The sequence below is a fragment of the Arvicanthis niloticus genome, chromosome 15, assembly GCF_011762505.2.
Source record: "Arvicanthis niloticus isolate mArvNil1 chromosome 15, mArvNil1.pat.X, whole genome shotgun sequence".
NCBI lineage: Eukaryota > Metazoa > Chordata > Mammalia > Rodentia > Muridae > Arvicanthis > Arvicanthis niloticus.
Genome location: NC_047672.1, coordinates 55,733,755 through 55,751,813, shown reverse-complemented (window position 1 = coordinate 55,751,813; position 18,059 = coordinate 55,733,755). Strand labels below are relative to the sequence as shown.

Below are 18,059 nucleotides of genomic sequence, written 5' to 3'. Positions count from 1 at the left end.
TTAGTTTTGCATGACTATTTCCTTGAATTGCATGAGCAGGCCAGCCCAGGGATGATGTTCAAATAGCTAAAAGTAGTATGTGGAAGATCTCAACCACTCAGAATGATGCAGGATACCACAGGCTATCTAAAGGTTAAGCATTACTCTTCTAGCTGATGGACCAGTGAAGGTGTTCAAAATCATAGGAAGCCACTGTTAGGATGTAATAAATCAGAGCAAGATTTCTGTTTCAACTACTTCTAATCAAAGTATTTAATAGCATAAAAACTAGTATGTGTGGATGGACTGTGCAGAGTATTAGTCATTAGCACCAGGATTGGCTCTTAATCTTCAAATCCAGTGATTGCAAACAAGAAAAATTCATCAATCCTTAGGCATGATGTAAAGAGGACTGTGTTCCTACTCTATTGTACAAAAGTTAAAAAAAAAACACAACAACAACAACAAAAAAAAACCAAACAAACAAACAAACAAAAAAACAGTTCTCCCAACCTTGGGTAATCGGGATTTTTGAGAAATGATGAAATAAAGTATCATAGGACATTGTTTCTAAACTGAAGCTTAAAGTAACTTACATTACAATTACCTCACAGCACCTGAGTTTCAAATGGTGATATTTGTCATTTCTTAGCCTTTCTTTGACCATGCTAACAGTATTATGAATACTTTTTATTGACTTATGTTTCTCTTGGTCCCAAGAAAAAATGCTTTAAAAAACTGGAAAAAGATACAATCCAATAATATAAAATACATGCCCTGTAAGTGATTCGAATTTGATAAAGTAAAAGAAATAAAGGTAGAGTCGGGAGTGCTGTTAGTGTACATAAAATCCTCTCTGTTAAGCCTGGTAAACTTGGAATAAGTGAACTATGGATTTAGGCTATCATCTTTGTAGCAGACAGAATGCTCAGGGAAACAGACATCCGCTATAAAATATTCAGAAACCAGAGATACAAACAAGCCAACTGTTCACAGAAACCAACTGACTCATTCTCGTGAGACTATCAACAGCAAGAGAATCTGCTTAAAGCAAAATTCTTCTGCATGCTGCATTTTTCAATCAGAAATTTGATGTAAAAAGGCAGTAAGGGGAAAACAAACTCTATCAGAGCTTCTGCTTGCACTAAGCTCCATTTATTCAAGCCTCTCTTCTTCCAGAAAGTTCCAGGAGATGTAAACTTATCTTGGGGTGTGGGGTTAATCTTGCTGAGACATTCCACCCCGTTGATCAGCTGGGTTGATTGGCCTGATATGGCCAGCTGTGTAGGTGTCCCTGTCTCCCATTTCCACTCCATGGACACCCATTCTAAAGCTGCACATTGGGTCAAAGATGACTGCACTCTGCTCAAGGGTACAGGAGTAAACTGTTCACCTCTTCTAGAGCCTCAAAACAAGCTCTCAAACTCAGGAAATGCTTAACCTTGAAGTTTAAAATACTAGGTATAGTTGTCAGATTGTATTGCTGTCATGACATAACCAAATAAACCCACATAAAGAAAGAAAGCTTGTTTGGGCTCACAATTTCAGAGGTGTCAGCACATGGCTGGCCGGCCTCTGATTTGGGGTCTGTAGCAAGGCAGGACACAGTGGTTCAAATGCATGGTGAAATAAAGCCACTCACCTCATGGTTACCAGGTAGCAAAGCAATGGGGACCGGGAAGGGATTGACTGGAGTGCCAATATCTCCTTCAATGGCATGGCCTCAAGGACCTAGCTTTCACTGGCCTCCATCTAAAGTTTTCACTAAACCCTAACAGTGGCATCTTCAGAGGACCGTTAGTGTACTGGCCTTGGAAGACACTGAAGATCCAACCCATCCAACTGAGTTGTACAATCTGACCAAAATGTCCCCAAGAACTGTCAGAACCTAAATGAGATGAACATGCATTTACATGAAATGTGTTTGATGCTTGAATTACTTAAAAGAAAAAATAAATTGTCAACATGTCAAGGCCAAACTTAAACCTTATAAACATGCCATACCATCAGCTATCTCAGACCTGAAATCCCATTTTGAACAATTATCTGTAAGTCCATTTAATTTGAAATTCAATTTAGCCACTCTTAACTCTAAATAATTCTACCACTGTGAGAGTGCTTTTTTTAGTATACATTTGGGACATGTTCCTTTGTGTTTCTGGGGGCAAAGAAATGTGGCTTCTTTTTATATTTTGATAATTTGATATAATCTGCTTTAGTAATTCAGTATGCATTTCAGAGGCATTTACTAAAAAATGTATACTAATAAGAAAGAGTTGCTCCCTCCCTCCTTTCCCTGAGAAGTTTCTCCAAAGAAATAAAAGATTGAGATTTCCTCTAATTGTTTCTCACTCTCTTTCCCTGCCCCAATACGCTAAATCACCTGTCAGTAAACACATGATAGGAAGCTACTCAAGGAGGAAATTACTTCTTCCAGTTCATAGTTTATAGAGTTTAGCACAGTGAGTGGTAGTGCGCGACTCCCTGGCAGGAGGAACAAGGAATGGCTTGTTCACATCTCTGCAGAACAGGCAGCAGATAGCACTCAAGCAGCTATATAGTGAAGAAGGTAGGTTCCCCTCCTCTGGTAAAGCCCTGTTTCCTAAAGGTCTTTCCAGCTGCTACCAGACATGAGCCCATGGGTGACATTTCACATCTATACCATAATGAAGACAATACAAAATGGAATCCTTTGGGTGGGGCTGGTAAAGACTTGAGCTTGCAGTATCATCATCATCATCACATCCCAAGACTTCAGCATCCACAACCATTCAGAGACTGACATTGCCATGGTAGAAGACACTCCATTAATGTAAAACAAGAGTGAGGAAGACAGCACGCATGTATCTATTTTAGTCAGTTTGCTGTCAGTCTGCCACATAGTCACGACTTCTATAACTCAATGAATTTTGTACAGTAACTTTACTAGCATGTGATAAGGTTGAATTAGTTGGCTTTTCTCAACTTTTAATATTTAGATCATATAATGAATGTTTGTTTGAATTGCTTGAAAATCCAGAAGACTTGAGGAAGTACACAAAATAATTGAGCGTAGGGAAGTCAGTTTCTAACTTCTCTAAGTCACCCATCAGACTTCCTTTAATAAGCCCATGAGCCAAACTCCCCTGGCTCATTAATCCTTAAGCAAAAAGTCAGCCCCAAAGGGAGAAACGCTTAATATATTTAAAATGTTGAATACTCTTGCAGCTCTTCCTCATGCAAAATCATATTCAAATTTACCGTAGGAGAACAATCTTTTACTAGCTTTGAGTGGTTACCCATAAGCACTAGTACCCTTTATGAGTACATAGAAACCCTTCATACTCAATAATAAAGGAGAGAAATGGGAAGGAAGGGAGGAGGGGGAGGAAGAGAGGAACATAGGCAGGAGGGAAAGCTGATATGCATAAAAATGCAAAGAAGTAAGTCAGTGACTTGTATGAGTGCAACTTGAAACTTCATGTCTTTTAATCTATTATTTTTTTTTATTACTTAAGACTCCTTTTACCCGGCCTTGAACAATAAGATAAGATATCGAATTTTGTAACAAATGGCGATGTCATTATTTATTATCTCCAGATAGCTAGCTGTTCACTGGTGACACTTGATTTCCTTCTTTACTGGTCTCTTATTCTGATTATTAATTTTTATTATTCTGCTCACTGTAATAAAATCTCAACTGTAGCTGCGAACATATCCCAAATGAGACCAGTGTTGTCAAATGTTAACAGCAGCTTTCTATGCATGACTTCAGTATTTAACTTCTTATGCTAATTCTTAATTTCATTCCTAGGCTTTGGGAAGAAATTATTAATTTGTAACTCACGCCTCAATGGGGCAAGCAAGGTTCCTTACATTTTTGTCAATTTCTCCATGCTGTTTTGAAAAATTAAAAAATAAAACAAAGGCCAAACAGACAAACAAACAAAGGTATCATCAAAATCTTTCAGAGATTTCATGGAGATACATATAAGCATACCATAATGAAATTTGCTCTGGCTTGAAACAGAATAATTGATGTGTGATTATATGATTCGTTTTCCTATTGTTGGTAGTACAATTGCATTGCTATTAATTGAATTGTGTCCCTAAACCCTTATCTTTCGAATCTTAAGCCCTAGAGTAGTTGTGCTTGCAGAGTAGACCTGGGAAGCAATATAGTGACATAGTGTCTTAGATGTTTTAACCTCCAAAACCATAAAATTGATTTTTCTCAATTTGAGCTCCCTAGTCTGTGGTATTTTTTTTTGTATCAGCCCAGGTAGAATAATATACACCAAAAGCTTGACTTTGACATCTTAATTATAGTCAGCCTGTGATTAAAAAGATGATTATGGCTGCACATGAGACCCTTTAAGATTGAGCTAGCGTTTTCTAGTCATTTTCATTCTTAACCATTAAAACTGTCACATGTGACATGTTAGTATTCTCTTTACTTTTCCCTCATAAACTTGGTCAGGCAGGAAGATTAAAATAATAGCATGATAAGAAGTGTACCAGGTTAACCATTGAGTCAACTCAAGTCAATCCCAATGTCTGGGATTCACAACTTGATTCTTTAGGCCCACTCACCTTCTTTGAGTCATGCATTTCTAGGCAGAATGTCAAATGCTAAAGACTCAGAACTATGAAACTGACATATCACCACTTGGCTTTAATTATTTTTCTATCAAAGTTCATTTAGCATTCCATCATCTTGTTACATGTTGAAATGATCCCTCTTTAACCAAAAAACTAATTTCTTTTTATCTTTTGTTTTGTTTTGGCTTTATTTTTGTTTAGTTGACTGGTTGCTTTGCAGTGTTAGGAAGTGAACTCTAACCTCTTTCCTGTTAAGTAAGCACCCCCTGCCCCATCATGTTACTGAACTACCCTCATGGCCTTCTTGATTTTTTTCCTGGCACCTGGCATGGCGCCAGGCACAAATGGGACCACCACTGTTTGCTTAGTTATTGATGGAAGAAAATGGGGCATCATGAGGCTTACCACAGAAGCTTTTTAAACAGAATCCTATCAGAGAAGATAGCAGGTTTAAAAATAGAACACTAATGGTAGCTATGATTATTATTATTTCACTGTCCAGAGAAGTAATCTCTTTGGAAAGTAATTGTGATAATTTCTCAGACACATTCTACCTCTAAGTTTGTATAAGACTAAATCACTGTCATTTAGGTAGTCTACATTCTTAGGGCTTATTTGACATAAGGCTACAGACTATTAATGAATCTCTTCGAGGAAGGTAAGTAGCCAATTTTATAGATTCTGTGTGACCAGTCCACAGGCAAACCAGGTTGAAAATGGATAGCATGGACCCCTAAAAAAAAATTAATGTTTGTAGCCTAGTTACAAAAAATAACTTTTCTAAAGCCAGGTATGGTAGTACATTCCTGTAATCTCAAGAATCCAGAACCTGAGATAGGGAAGTTACTAGGACTATTCAAGGAAAGCCAAGGCTACATAGCAGCACTTTGCCTAAAAACTACCACAACAAATCTGCCTTTCTTATTAACTTTCAATTATAAGTTGTCCAGGTTAAACTACTTACTAAATATGCTTAGGAATAAATAAATAAAGCAATGGATGGCATGTAGAAAGTATTTATTGTTAATGGTATCAGGTTAGTTTATGAAGCCATCAAAAAGAGTGTATGCACACACACACACACACACACACACTCCAATCATTATTAATACCAATGTGTGCAGGTGAAGATATGAAGTAGCTCATAAAGACAGGGGTTGATGGTAATTTGAAGCACAATAACAACTTTTAGGATCAGGCTATGAGATTGGGGTTGCAGAACTCTGTATGTAACCCATAAATACAGTTGTTGTTGTTTGCTCAGTGGCTTGTAAGGAAGATTAAAAGAAGAAGGGAAGTACCCAGCTCAGTATCTCTGCATGCAGCTACTGAAGGGCTGGCTCACACCCATTTCCCCATGAGTCTCTGTTTACAAAGAGCAAGGCAAAGTAATCTCATATTCTGTACTGGTGCATAAATATCATGTCTCAAAATGACACTCCCCCACGAGTCCTTGCTAAATAAATCCTTGCTAAATAAATCCCTTTCCCCTTCTTCCTTCTCCTTCCCCTTCTTCCTTCTCCTTCCCCTTCTTCCCCTTCCCCTTCCCCTTCTTCCCCTTCCCCTTCCCCTTCTTCCCCTTCTTCCCCTTCTTCCCCTTCCCCTTCCCCTTCTTCCCCTTCCCCTTCTTCCCCTTCCCCTTCCCCTTCTTCCCCTTCCCCTTCTTCCCCTTCCCCTTCTTCCCCCTTTTCCCCTTCTTCCCCTTCCCTTTCTTCCCCTTCTTCCCTTTCTTCCCCTTCTTCCTTCCCCTTCTTCCCCTTCTTCCCCTTCTTCCCCTTCTTCCCCTTCTTCCCCTTCTTCCCCTTCTTCCCCTCCCCTTCTTCTTCCTCTTTTTCTTCTTCTTCTCCTTCTTTTTCCACTCCTCCTCTTCCTTCTTCTTCAATAGAGTATCAGGTATCTAAGGTATGTAATTTGAACTTCTTATCCTCCTCTCTTTGTTTTCCAAGTGCTAGGATTACAGGTATATACCACTACACCTGGTTTATGTGGGTTGTGCTGGTAACTGAACATATTATCCATGCTTTTAAAAAAAGAACTCTACCAGCTGAGATGCATCCCCATTTCCTGTTTCTTGTCGATTTTACACAGAATAGCCTCCTGCTTTCACAGGCTCAGAAAACACAGTTTACTCCCTTCACCATTGTCTACATTTCAATTTAGCTTTGTATATTAAGCTGGGATTTTTAGGAGAGGATGCTAGAAACAGAGATGAGAACATACACCTTTTAGCAGTACCTACAACCGTGTGACATAATGTATTGATTTTTATCCCTATGTTCATCAAAATCTACTCATGCCATTAACTATTTTTCTGACTCTACTGGTAATCGCTTTTAATTGTTGAGCCTTCATTTGTGGTAGGTCTTTTGACTCCACCTTGCCCAAACATACTCTTGCTATTTCCTTTTCTGTTTTTCAACTCATCCATCACTAACATAAAAGTGAAACAGATGTTTCAAAGATAGAGTAAATTAAGACTAATTTACTTTTTGAATTATATTCCATTTGAGTTATATCCCTTTATATTAAAACTATGCTATTTTTGTTTAGTTCCATTGTCTTATCTTCTTTGCCTAGAATATCATCTCTGTTTTTTTTTAATTCCTTCATGATTGTACAGTCAATTATTACTGATGACCTTATGAACATATTTCCCATTTTGTTTTTCAAAATTAGCTTAGACAGTCAGAGAAAAAAAATGTATATAAAAACTAAATCATCTATAGCAGTGCTTTGTAGATCCCTAAGATATGAAGATTTGGACTTTAATACTTCATCCTCTAAAGAACTGAGTGTCAAACCACAACCAAAAATTAGCTTATTGGAGGTGATCACACATATTAGCTTGAGTGGCAGGTGTGAGGTGAGAGAAAGGGGATTTTGAAGATTTATTTACTGCTATAAAATAATCCTCTGGTTCCCTATAGTACCTACAGATCTAAGAAATTATGTTAAGCCTTCTTCCCAGCTAAAGAGAAACAAATTAGGGTAACTATAAGCAAAGTTTTCTGAAGCTTTGTGTGCTTAAAAATTGCCCTGGGACCTTCCTCAACATGAGGATTTGCAAATCCTGCCTCAAGACACTCTTGGAGGGAATCTTCAAGAAACCGGATTTTTGGAGAGTTTATCAAATATCCACAAGTGATTTTAATGAAGAAACTTCATGTCCTACACTTGACTGCATAGTCCAGAAGTATGCCTAACAAGGTAGAAAATTTGCTAAAAAGTATTTAAAAAAAAAAAAAAAACAAGTAGGGAGCATGGGTAGTGTCAACAGCTAGAGATTAGAGAAAAATTCAGAGCAAAAAGTAAATCATCAGTCATTTATCAGATATTTCTACTTCATGACATATCATTAGAAAATGACTTAGCCTATCTTAAAGGTGGTGGTTCAAGATATAGAAACACTACTAGCAATGCAAAAATATTAAACAACCAAACCTATCAAGGTAGCTTGTTTAACAAAACTTTATATGGCACTTATTAAGAAATACATAACCTTTCCTCAGTTGCCACTAAGGTGCTAAGTTCTTCAGAAAAGAAACTAAGGCTGAGTTGGAGTAAGGCCCTCCCTTATCAGGCCACTAGCCCCTTGTGGGCAGTCCACAACACAGCCTCTGTCTCTGAGCTCTCCTGCTTCTACTCTGTCCTTATCCTGCAAGACAATGATGAGGTGACGGTCACAGAGGATGAAATCAATGCCATCATTAAAGCAGCTGGTGTCAATGTTGAACCGTTCTAGCCTGGCTTGTTTGCAAAGATTCTGGCCAATGTCAACATTGGGAGCCTTGTCTGCAGTGTGGAGGCTGGTGGGCCTGCTCCAGCAGCTGGAGCTGCATCTGCATCCCCATCTACTGGCGCTGCCCCAGCTTAGGAGAAGAAAGTGGAAGCAAAGAAGGAGGAATCCAAAGAGTCGAATTATGACAGGGGCTTTAGTTCTTTTGACTAAACTGCTTTTGTTAACATGTCCAATAAATAGCTGAACATGGAAGAAGAAGAAGAAGAAGAAGAAGAAGAAGAAGAAGAAGAAGAAGAAGAAGAAGAAGAAGAAGAAGAAGAAGAAGAAGAAGAAGAAGAGGAGGAGGAGGAGGAGGAGGAGGAGGAGGAGGAGGAGGAGGAGGAGGAGGGAAAAAGAAAGAAGGAAGGAAAGAAAAAAGAAAGAGAGAAAGAGATAGAAAGAAAAGAAAGAAAGAGAAAAAAGAGAAGAAAGAAAAACACAATACTAAGCCTTTTGCAGGATTTATAACTTCATGAACATATTAAGGAAATACTAGGTACTAGAGAGGCCAAGCAAATCAGGTTTATTCACAAAACACATGCTATGTAGACCTTGAAATCACACATGTGTAAGCTATAATGATTCATAGAGATACTTGAAATTGTGTAAGATGAAAATAGGAAAGCCACAATGTTGTGATGAGCTAGCTTTACCTTTTTAATAAAGTGATGGGATTTTCCAAAGATTATCAAAGAGATTACTGAAATACAAAAACCACATTGTATTTGTCTTAAGTAATGTTGTGAACACATGAACCAGGATATTTGTAGGCTAAAGCAGGGTGAAGCAATGTTTGTATGTCAACATAATTCTCAAAGAATTTGAGGATAAAATTTTCTAAAGAGTTATTTTATTTTTGATTCTGTGGGGGAGAGAGAGAGAGAGAGAGAGAGAGAGAGAGAGAGAGAGAGAGAGAGAGAGAGAGAGAGAGAGAGAGAGAGAGAGAGAAAGGGTCTATAAATAGGCATGTACACATGATTGCAGTTCTCATGGGATCAAAAAGAGAAAATCCCATTCCCCTAGACCTGGCTTTACAAGTCATTGTGCATTGTGAGCCACTGGATGTGGGTGCTGGAGACCAACCTGGAGTCCTCTGAAAGAGCAATAAGTGGCCTGAGTTTTTGAAGCATCTGTTTAGTCCAAAGAATAAAACTTATTAAAATCAAAACCAAGCAACACTGTGTTAAAAAGAGAGAATAATAACGTTCATGTGGACTATATTATGACATGAAATTCTGAGTAACCCTTAACAGTTTTTATTTGAAACTTAGAAAAGGTTCTCAAACACCCTAGCTTAAATCTCACTGTTTTCCTTCTGTTTCTTGTGTCAGGTGTAGTTTATAAATGCTGGTCAAGTTTTCTTTGCCAGCAGGAAGAATACTTGTGTTCTCCCCCCTAGACCTCCTACAATCTGTAATGAATGATGATTTTAATTATTCCAACACAGACCATCAACAAAAAGCTGTTAGAATCCCTGTAGGGAGACGGCCCAAATTCAATGTTAAATTTTGTATAATTCATCTACCAAGATTTTAAGACCCATCATCAGAGAAGGTTGATCTGTTTGGTAATTTATTTTAGCCCGGAAAAACCGAACTGTGTTTGTATGAATTTGCACTGATATCAAGATCCCTGGGAGGACAAATTATTTTCAGCTTATTGACATTTAGCCACTTGGAGAGAAACTGACACATTCATTCCAAAATAATTAATTTTGCTGAAAACACTCAGAGGCCTGTTTTTCCCAAGGCAGCCGCCTCGTGGGCTGTGTTGAGCTCTGCTAAGTCATACTTGACTGGACACTGTCATTTCACTCCCATCTGGCAACAGGTGGACATTAATATGAAATGTTAAACTAACATTGAAATGAAATCTCTGAATAATCAACCAGTCTTGGGGAAAGTACAGAGGTTTGAAAGACTAGAAATTGATCATTTTTCTAAATAAACAAACCTTCCGTCCCAGTTTTAACAACAGAAAGTAAGTTATTGACATCAGACTAGAAAGAAAAAAACTCCAGACCTTTCTGTTCTGTAGAAATTGATTCAGTTGGGAGGATGATGGGTATAGTCAATACTCTTAGAGCTAAATGCAGGTTAAGTGCTCTGATAGCCCACCTTAGGAACCCCAGCAGCAAAGTCACAGGAGTAAATTTCAATCTGCCACTCTTCAAAAAAAAAAAAAAAAAAAAAAAAAAAAAAAAAAAAAAAAAACCCTACTGGGCAGTCCCTCAGAGGGAAGCTTGCAGGGTAGAAGTCAAGCCCCTATCAACCTCCACCCTCAATGGCCCCAGCAAGTTTTGGTGAGTTAGCTATCCAGCTCCTATGTGTACCAATCAGTGGACCTTAACCCCTTAGTCAGAAGTCTACACACACACTATGACTGAGGTGTAAATCAAAGCCAGAGCTTATCCTAAAGAATATTGAATTCTGTTCTAACACAGTGAGCTTGCTTTGCTCTGTGGTTTATTTAAGAAAGAGCTTGGCAGTGGGGAGATGGTTCATTTGGTAAAGTGCTTGCTATGTGTGGTGGCACAGACAGGTGAGGACAATGAGAAAAGGGAAACCAAGTCAATGAAATCATTCCTAATGAGATTCTGGATACTCATAGATCGGTGCCTAGCCCTATCGTTATTAGAGAGCCTTCACTCAGCAAGTGATGAGAGCAGATGCAGAGACCCACAGCCAAGCATTAAGCTAAGCCAGGGAAACCCCAGAGAAGGAGAGCAAGGGTTGTAGAAGCCAGAGGGGTCAAGGACACCATAAAATCATGGACCACAGAATCAACTAAGCAGGCTTCATAGGGGCTCACAGAGACTGAAGCTATAGACACCGGCCTAGTATGAGTCTGAGCTAAGTAAGTCTTCTGTGTAGACCTCATGGCTGTGTGACTTCAGTGTTTGGAAGGATTCCCATCGCTGGGAGTTGGAGCTGTTTCTGACTCTGTTGCCTGTGATTAGGACCCTGTTTCTCCTGCTATGATGCCTCATCCAGCCTTCATTCGAAGGACTGTGCCCAGTCTTATGGTAAATTGCTGAGAAAATGGAGGAGGAGTTGATTTGAAGAAAAGGGGAGATGGGAGAGAGACTGAGAGGAGCGAAGGGAGGGGAAACTTCGGTTTGAATATACCATATGAGAATAAAAGTTAAATTAAAAAAGCTACATTAGCAGAATGTCTAGCAAAGATTTTTTATTAGATTATATATAGAGTCAACACAAAACTTATAGTGACTGGTTCTTGGCACTTTTGAAAAATTAAAATTTCTTTTCCCAACTGATTGTTTTAAGTAGTCTACAATCATGCCCTGGTAAGCTATATTGCACAACTTTTTCTGTTTTCCAGAATAATTATACCAGTCTTTTTTCCTCTTTTCTTTTTTTTCTTTTTTCTTTCTTTCTTTCTTTCTTTCTTTCTTTCTTTCTTTCTTTTCTTTCTTTCTTTCTTTCTTTCTTTCTTTCTTTCTTTCTTTCTTTCTTTCTTTTTTCAGTACTAGGAATGAACCCAAGGCCTTGCACAATGAAACTCTCTACCCCTGGGCTAACGACTCCAGCATTCTCTATTTGATTTTGAGGAACAGTGCGGCTGAATAGGCCTGGAGCTTTCAGCCCTCCTGCCTTAGTATCTCAAGTATTTGGATTCTGGGTGAGCAACATCTCCGCTCCTGTCATTCTATTTCTTAAAGCTTTATTCTAAGCATCATAAAAGTCCTTTGGAAGATAATGAAGATGAAGATAGATTTGCATTGCCAACGCTTTGATGTTCACTGCTATATTCCGCTTCTATGAAAAATAAGGAGTTGTAACAAACAATTTTATGATTTTTATAGAGATTTTATGATAGACCCTTCCTCTGTAGGCTGTTGTTTGTTTTGGTCCTAAGTATTCGATGACAATGTATAGGTAGTGAAAACTGTTTGTTTCTAGTTCTTGTTGTTTCCCATTCATTCTAGATCATCACACAAGCTAGTTCACACAAATAATAAGGCTCACATTCTGATAGCTCCTCACATTCGGGCCACAGGTAGGTTCAACTTCCCTCCCGTGTTCTTATCTCTCTGTGACACTCTAAGGCCTTTTAGAGATTCACACATCGATGCCTCAGTTTCACTCCATTTCTCAGAATGTTGAGTGGTGAGTGAAAGCAGAACTCAAAGCCAGTTTTACTCATCCCTCAGGAACCCAAATAAAAATTATTTTCAAAGAGCAATGTGTCACTATCGATGAGTTTTTAACATAATGTACCACTTAAAAGCAACTTAGACCTGCATAAGAATATCAGATGGCATGCCAACTTGAACGATGGGAAATTTTTCCCATCCTTTGATGAAGAACTACAGGCAAATAATGGCTACAGAAAGTCAGGTATCTGATACCAAGTAGTCATTCCAAAGCACATGTAACTATGAGCATATCGCATCAACTCAGTGCAGAGGGAGCACATGGGCATGTGTGTGTAACAATGACTAGAGAAGAAATGGAAAGAAGCAAGGAGACATAGGAAGAGTTGGAATGGGAAAGGGAGGGTTGTGTGAAAAATCTCCAAGAGTAAAAAAAATCAATCAAAACAAAACAAAAACATTAAACTAAAAAGAAGCAAAGAGACATGAATGTGGGAAAGGAATTTGCAGGCAGGGGGGACTGACAAGGGCGAGAGACAAGAGAGGGTATGTGTGAGAATAATGACAGTGCGTTAACTACAAATGTGAATTTATCAAAGAAGAATTTGAATGAATAAGAGCACATCCTGAGCAAAGTAAACAATAGGGATGGCAACAAGGCTGAGGCGGAAGTATTATAAATTGGAAATCAGGTGCATTCCATAGGCCCTGTCTCTAAAACTCTGATTGATTGATTGATTGATTGATTGATTGATTGATTTGATTGAGTCGCATTAACTGCCCAACTTCTTAAACTGACCACTTGAAAGATATTCTCATTTGAAATATTTTATTTAAGTGTATTTCTCTTCAAAGTGTCAAAGCCTTAAAAAAAAAATCACCCATACAAAACATGTAATCGGAAGCTAAATGACTCAATTTTTGACAGATCCATTTGGTCAGCTATGGGTATGGATGTGCACATTTTCCATCTCTTTCTATTATTTTTTAATTTTTAAGTTTACTCATAAAGTCCATTTTCCTCATGCTGTCTTGATACACAGTTTGGATTGGCACCTCTGCCCCTATTCCCTTCTCCCTCAACTTCCCGCTTTTTATACCCACTTACGTCGTTCTATCCCCAGTATTTCCCTTTCCACTTCCACATCCCACAGGTTCTCTTACCCGCCATGCACCTCCCTTAAAGCCTTTTTTCTCATGCACCTCTGTAGCTTTCCAGACCCTACACACATTCACTCTTACATGAATACACACATGTAAAAAGTAGGTGCTAAGGGCTCCATCCAAAACAAAGTTTCAGTGTTTGTCTTTGTGGGCTTGAGTTTCCTTCTTTGTATGATATTTTTCAGTTCCATCCAGTTTCCCTCAAATCTCCTTTTCTTTTGTCTTTGCCCCTGAATAAGACGCCATTGTGTGTTTGCCTCACATTTTCATCTTTCATCTGTTGATGGGCATCTAGACTGACTCCATTGCCTTGATGTTGTGAACAGGGCAGCTGACATGAATGAGAATGAATAGGGGTGAGCAAATGTCGCCAATGCAGGATCTAGAATGCCTTGGGTATACAGAAGTCCTACTGCTGGATCCTTCGGCAGTTTTAATTTCAGCTTTTTGAGAAATCACCATGGTGACTGTCATAATGACTGCAGAGCACGGCAACTCCCACAAGAAGGACTTGTCTTCCAATGTGTGTATAGGTTTCACTACAACTCCTATCGTTGCACAAGACTACCTGTATAGTTATCATCTCTCCAATAAATACAAATTAAAACTTGAAAAACACCAGCAAGTAGCCTGTGTAGGTTAAGCTACTGAAATAATGAAGAACAAACACTGATGTCCTTTGAGCTCATGATTGTATTTAGTGAACCTTAATACATAAAACATTCCACTCTACTCTTATGCAATGTCTCATGAAGAGGGCACATTAAATTTATGTTCTTGGCTTTACCATGTCCCTTTGTTGTACATGAGGCTGAAGATCCAGCCTGCTGTCTTCCCTGCATACTGGAATTCATGTATATTCGGTTTGTCTCACGAGAGAACTTTGCCAAGATCACACACTTCTAAAGTAAAGTTTCTCTTTTTAATTTCCTTCCTTCTCAAAAAAGTCTTTAACTGTCAGAAGTATTAAAATGGAAGCAATCTCTTACAAAAGCATTTTTGAGCACCAGCAAGGCCTCGTGACTTCAGATGCCACTGGAGCCAGCTGCCGATAGTAACTCAGATAACAACACAGCTTATCTAGTGAGGCGTTCTAAAAATATTAATAATAAGATCCAAGTGATTGAATTCTCCCCATGAGCACAGCACAAGCTCGCAGGCTGCGTGCGTCACTGGGCTCTGGTTGCTAGGAAATCCATGAATAGAATCTAATACGCATTCAGCAACAGGCTGCCGACGCCATCCATCTCCATGGATGCTCCCTCAATTGCCTTTGAAATGACATTAAGATAACTTTGAAGCATTCACGACAAGTCAGAGTCAGTGTGCACAAAGGAAGCAGACCATTTTTGGACAACCAGCTGTGCTTCCTGCTTAGCCTTGTGAAGTGTACTTGGTCATGTGTATTTTGTTCAGGTAGCAAGGCACCGAGGGGGAAGGCTGTATTGAAAAGGCAGATGAGACACAAAGCAGGATACAGATGTATGGGCTTTGGAGATAGGTGCATACAAAACCAGTAATGTACCAGTTTAGCTACACCAACTTTTTACATTCGTGTTTTGTTTTGGGGGAGTGGTTGGGGTGGTACTGATGATGATGACAGTGGTGGTGGTGATGATGATGATGATGATGATGATGGATGAATTTAAGGATGAATACGATGAATTTAGCTAAACTGGCTAGCTCACAAGCTCCAAAGATCCGCCTGCCTCCACTTGCCCAGCTCTGTGGTTACAGATATGTGCTGCTGTGTTAGGTTTAGCTTTGACATTGATGCTGAGGATCCAAACTCGGGTCTTCATGCCAGCACATCCGACACTTCTCAGCTGAAACCATCTCCCCAGCCAATCATCCCCCCAGTCACCCTTAGCTTTTCTGAGGTCAACTTTCCTCTCTCATGGGACTAATCACAGCCACGACACAAGATGATTTTAAGCATGAAGGATCTTGTATCCAAAGCTTCTGATACACAATAGCACAGTGATGAATGTCACAGTAAGAGTTAGGTGGTGGGTGTAAAACCGTGGCAGCGGGTGTGGTACACACTGCAGCTGGGTTTACTGTCATCACAGTTACTGGAAGAAGATAGCTATATAAGATGGGACTTATCTAGTTTTAAAGCTTTGCATTGCCATTGTGGCCTAATAATAAAAACAAACACAGTATGTCTCTATGGGATAGTTCACAAACATCTCCAAACACAGTCATCTTCACTCAATGCAGAAAGCCGATTCAGAGAGGAGGGAGAATGCTGGTCCAAAGCCATGGGCTGGAAAGAGCGGTGGAGTTTGGGTCCTTGCTTCCTCTCAGGGGTCACTTCCAGGCTCTTCCACTGGCTTCCTACCAGCACATTGTGTTCTTCATGTGACAAAGCTAATCACTGTGGCACAGAAATTCCCAGGTAGCAATAAAGGAAAGGAGAATTGGAAGGTATCAAGAGGAAGCTTCAGGTATTTCCCAATGAGTGTGAGAACGCACTGAATGGTGGATGCTTTAAATGTTGGACTTGGATCTGTTGAGACCCTCCTCACATGGCTGTAGACTGAGAGAAACAGCTGAGCTCAGGCCCGAGCATGCGTGCCTAGCTCATGAAGCTCGGATTGGCTTCCAATCCCACCACTGAAAATAGGAATTTTTGAAAAATATTCCTTTTTAAGAAAAATATTCACAATGAGTCAGGGAAATTTCTAAAAGCACAAGGCATTATCTAACAAGGGAGAAGGGCATCAAAAAAGAATTAATGTCCTGGACACCATTTTCTGGTTCAAGGGTGGCAATTTCTTCAGTACATTTAAAAATATTCACATGTTATTGTTATATTCCTCCAGGGAATAAAAAAAAAAAAAATCACAAGTGACATTCAGATAGCTACTTTTATTTTTCTTCAGTGGTTCAGATGGAAAAAAAATGTTCAATTTAAACAGGAAATTACAAAGCGAGGCAGTGAAGTCACACTGAGAGAGGCCCCAGCTTGGTCCTGCTTCTAGCTTCTGCCTGCTGGGTGGCTGACTGCCTTGCCAAGCTTTGGCTCCTCGTCTGAGAAATGAGAAAATCAAACCTGCCTTTGCAACCTTCTGAGACTGCTGATGAACACCGCACTGAGAAAAACAGACTTTCAGGAGGCCTTGGAGGCGCTGAGCTCACAGAACCAGGACGAGGAAGGGCAAGATTCAAGACTTCCTCTGTCCACACAAGGATGGCGCCCTCCCCCATGCCCCAGCTACACTAGCGTTTGGTTTCTGGTTTTGACTGTGTTTTGAACTCGGGTCACGTGAAAGATTTCAGCCAGAAGTGAAAATAAACACAGGGAGTGGTCTGGGCTTTTCCATGTGCTGATCATCCCTTGTATTTACCGGGTTGCCATTTGCAGTTTTGTTCAAATCATTTGTCCCAGGTTGGACAGCACAAGCGTGAGGAGCTGAATTTGGATCCTCGGAACTCAAGCGAAAGCCCCGTGTGTCAGCATGACTAGGAACCTTAGCAAAGGCAGGAGACTCTGGGAGCTGACTGAGCAGCCAGACTAGCTGAAACATGAGCTTCAGGTTCAGTGAGAGGCTCTACCTCAGAGAGGTACAGAGGGAGAAAGGGAGAAAAAGGGAGGGGGTGGGATCAGAAAACACATCTGAGTGTCAGCTTCTGACCTCCACACACACCCAAGCCATGGATGGGGCTGCCTCAGCACGGGAGAGGTGAGAATATAAATATCCTCTTCACATGCACCTTGACATGAAGGTGGCACCCTAGCGCGCTCACACACACACACACACACACACTCTAAATACAGTAAATTAAAACTCAGGAAAATAAATTTTTAAAAATTTAGTCCTAACAGGAAGTACTCCCGCATCCCAACATAAAGGCTAGCAATAAACTATAGAATGATGTTCAAGTGGCAATCTCAATGACGGTGGGCCAGCCTCATGTTTTCATTCTTCAGTAGAGTGGCCAAGAGCCACTGTGCTATTGAACATTCACCAAGCGAGTGCTGTTTGTGTATGTGAGTTATCTATCGGAATATATTTTAATTTTAATTTTAATTTTAAGCTTAAAGAACAATATGTGGCAGGGAGGTGGTGGCTCACGCCTTTAATCCCAGCACTTGGGAGGCAGAGGCAGGCGGATTTCTGAGTTCGAGGCCAGCCTGGTCTACCGAGTGAGTTCCAGGACAGCCAAAGGCTATACAGAGAAACCCTGTCTCGAAAAACACAAAAAAAACAAACAAAAAAAAAAAAAACAAAAACAAAAAAAAACGATATGTGGACCATGGACCAGAAGGTCCATCCTTCCTGTGATATACTTGGGGGTAGGGGTTCTGGGATTACCTACCAACAATTAAAATATGTTAGGGACAAAACTTTCAGTTTAAAGTAAGGAACACTATTTATTAAGAACAAGAGAAAGCCACCTTCGTTTCCCCTCAACCTAGGAAACAAGCCGATA

The 18,059-nt window shown here is 39.7% G+C and overlaps 1 pseudogene; it reads left to right on the top strand.

Annotated features, from left to right (window-relative positions):
- The first annotated feature begins 5,199 nt into the window (after window positions 1-5,199).
- Window positions 5,200-8,509, top strand: LOC117720459 (large ribosomal subunit protein P1 pseudogene; annotated as a pseudogene).
- Window positions 8,510-18,059: the final 9,550 nt, after the last annotated feature.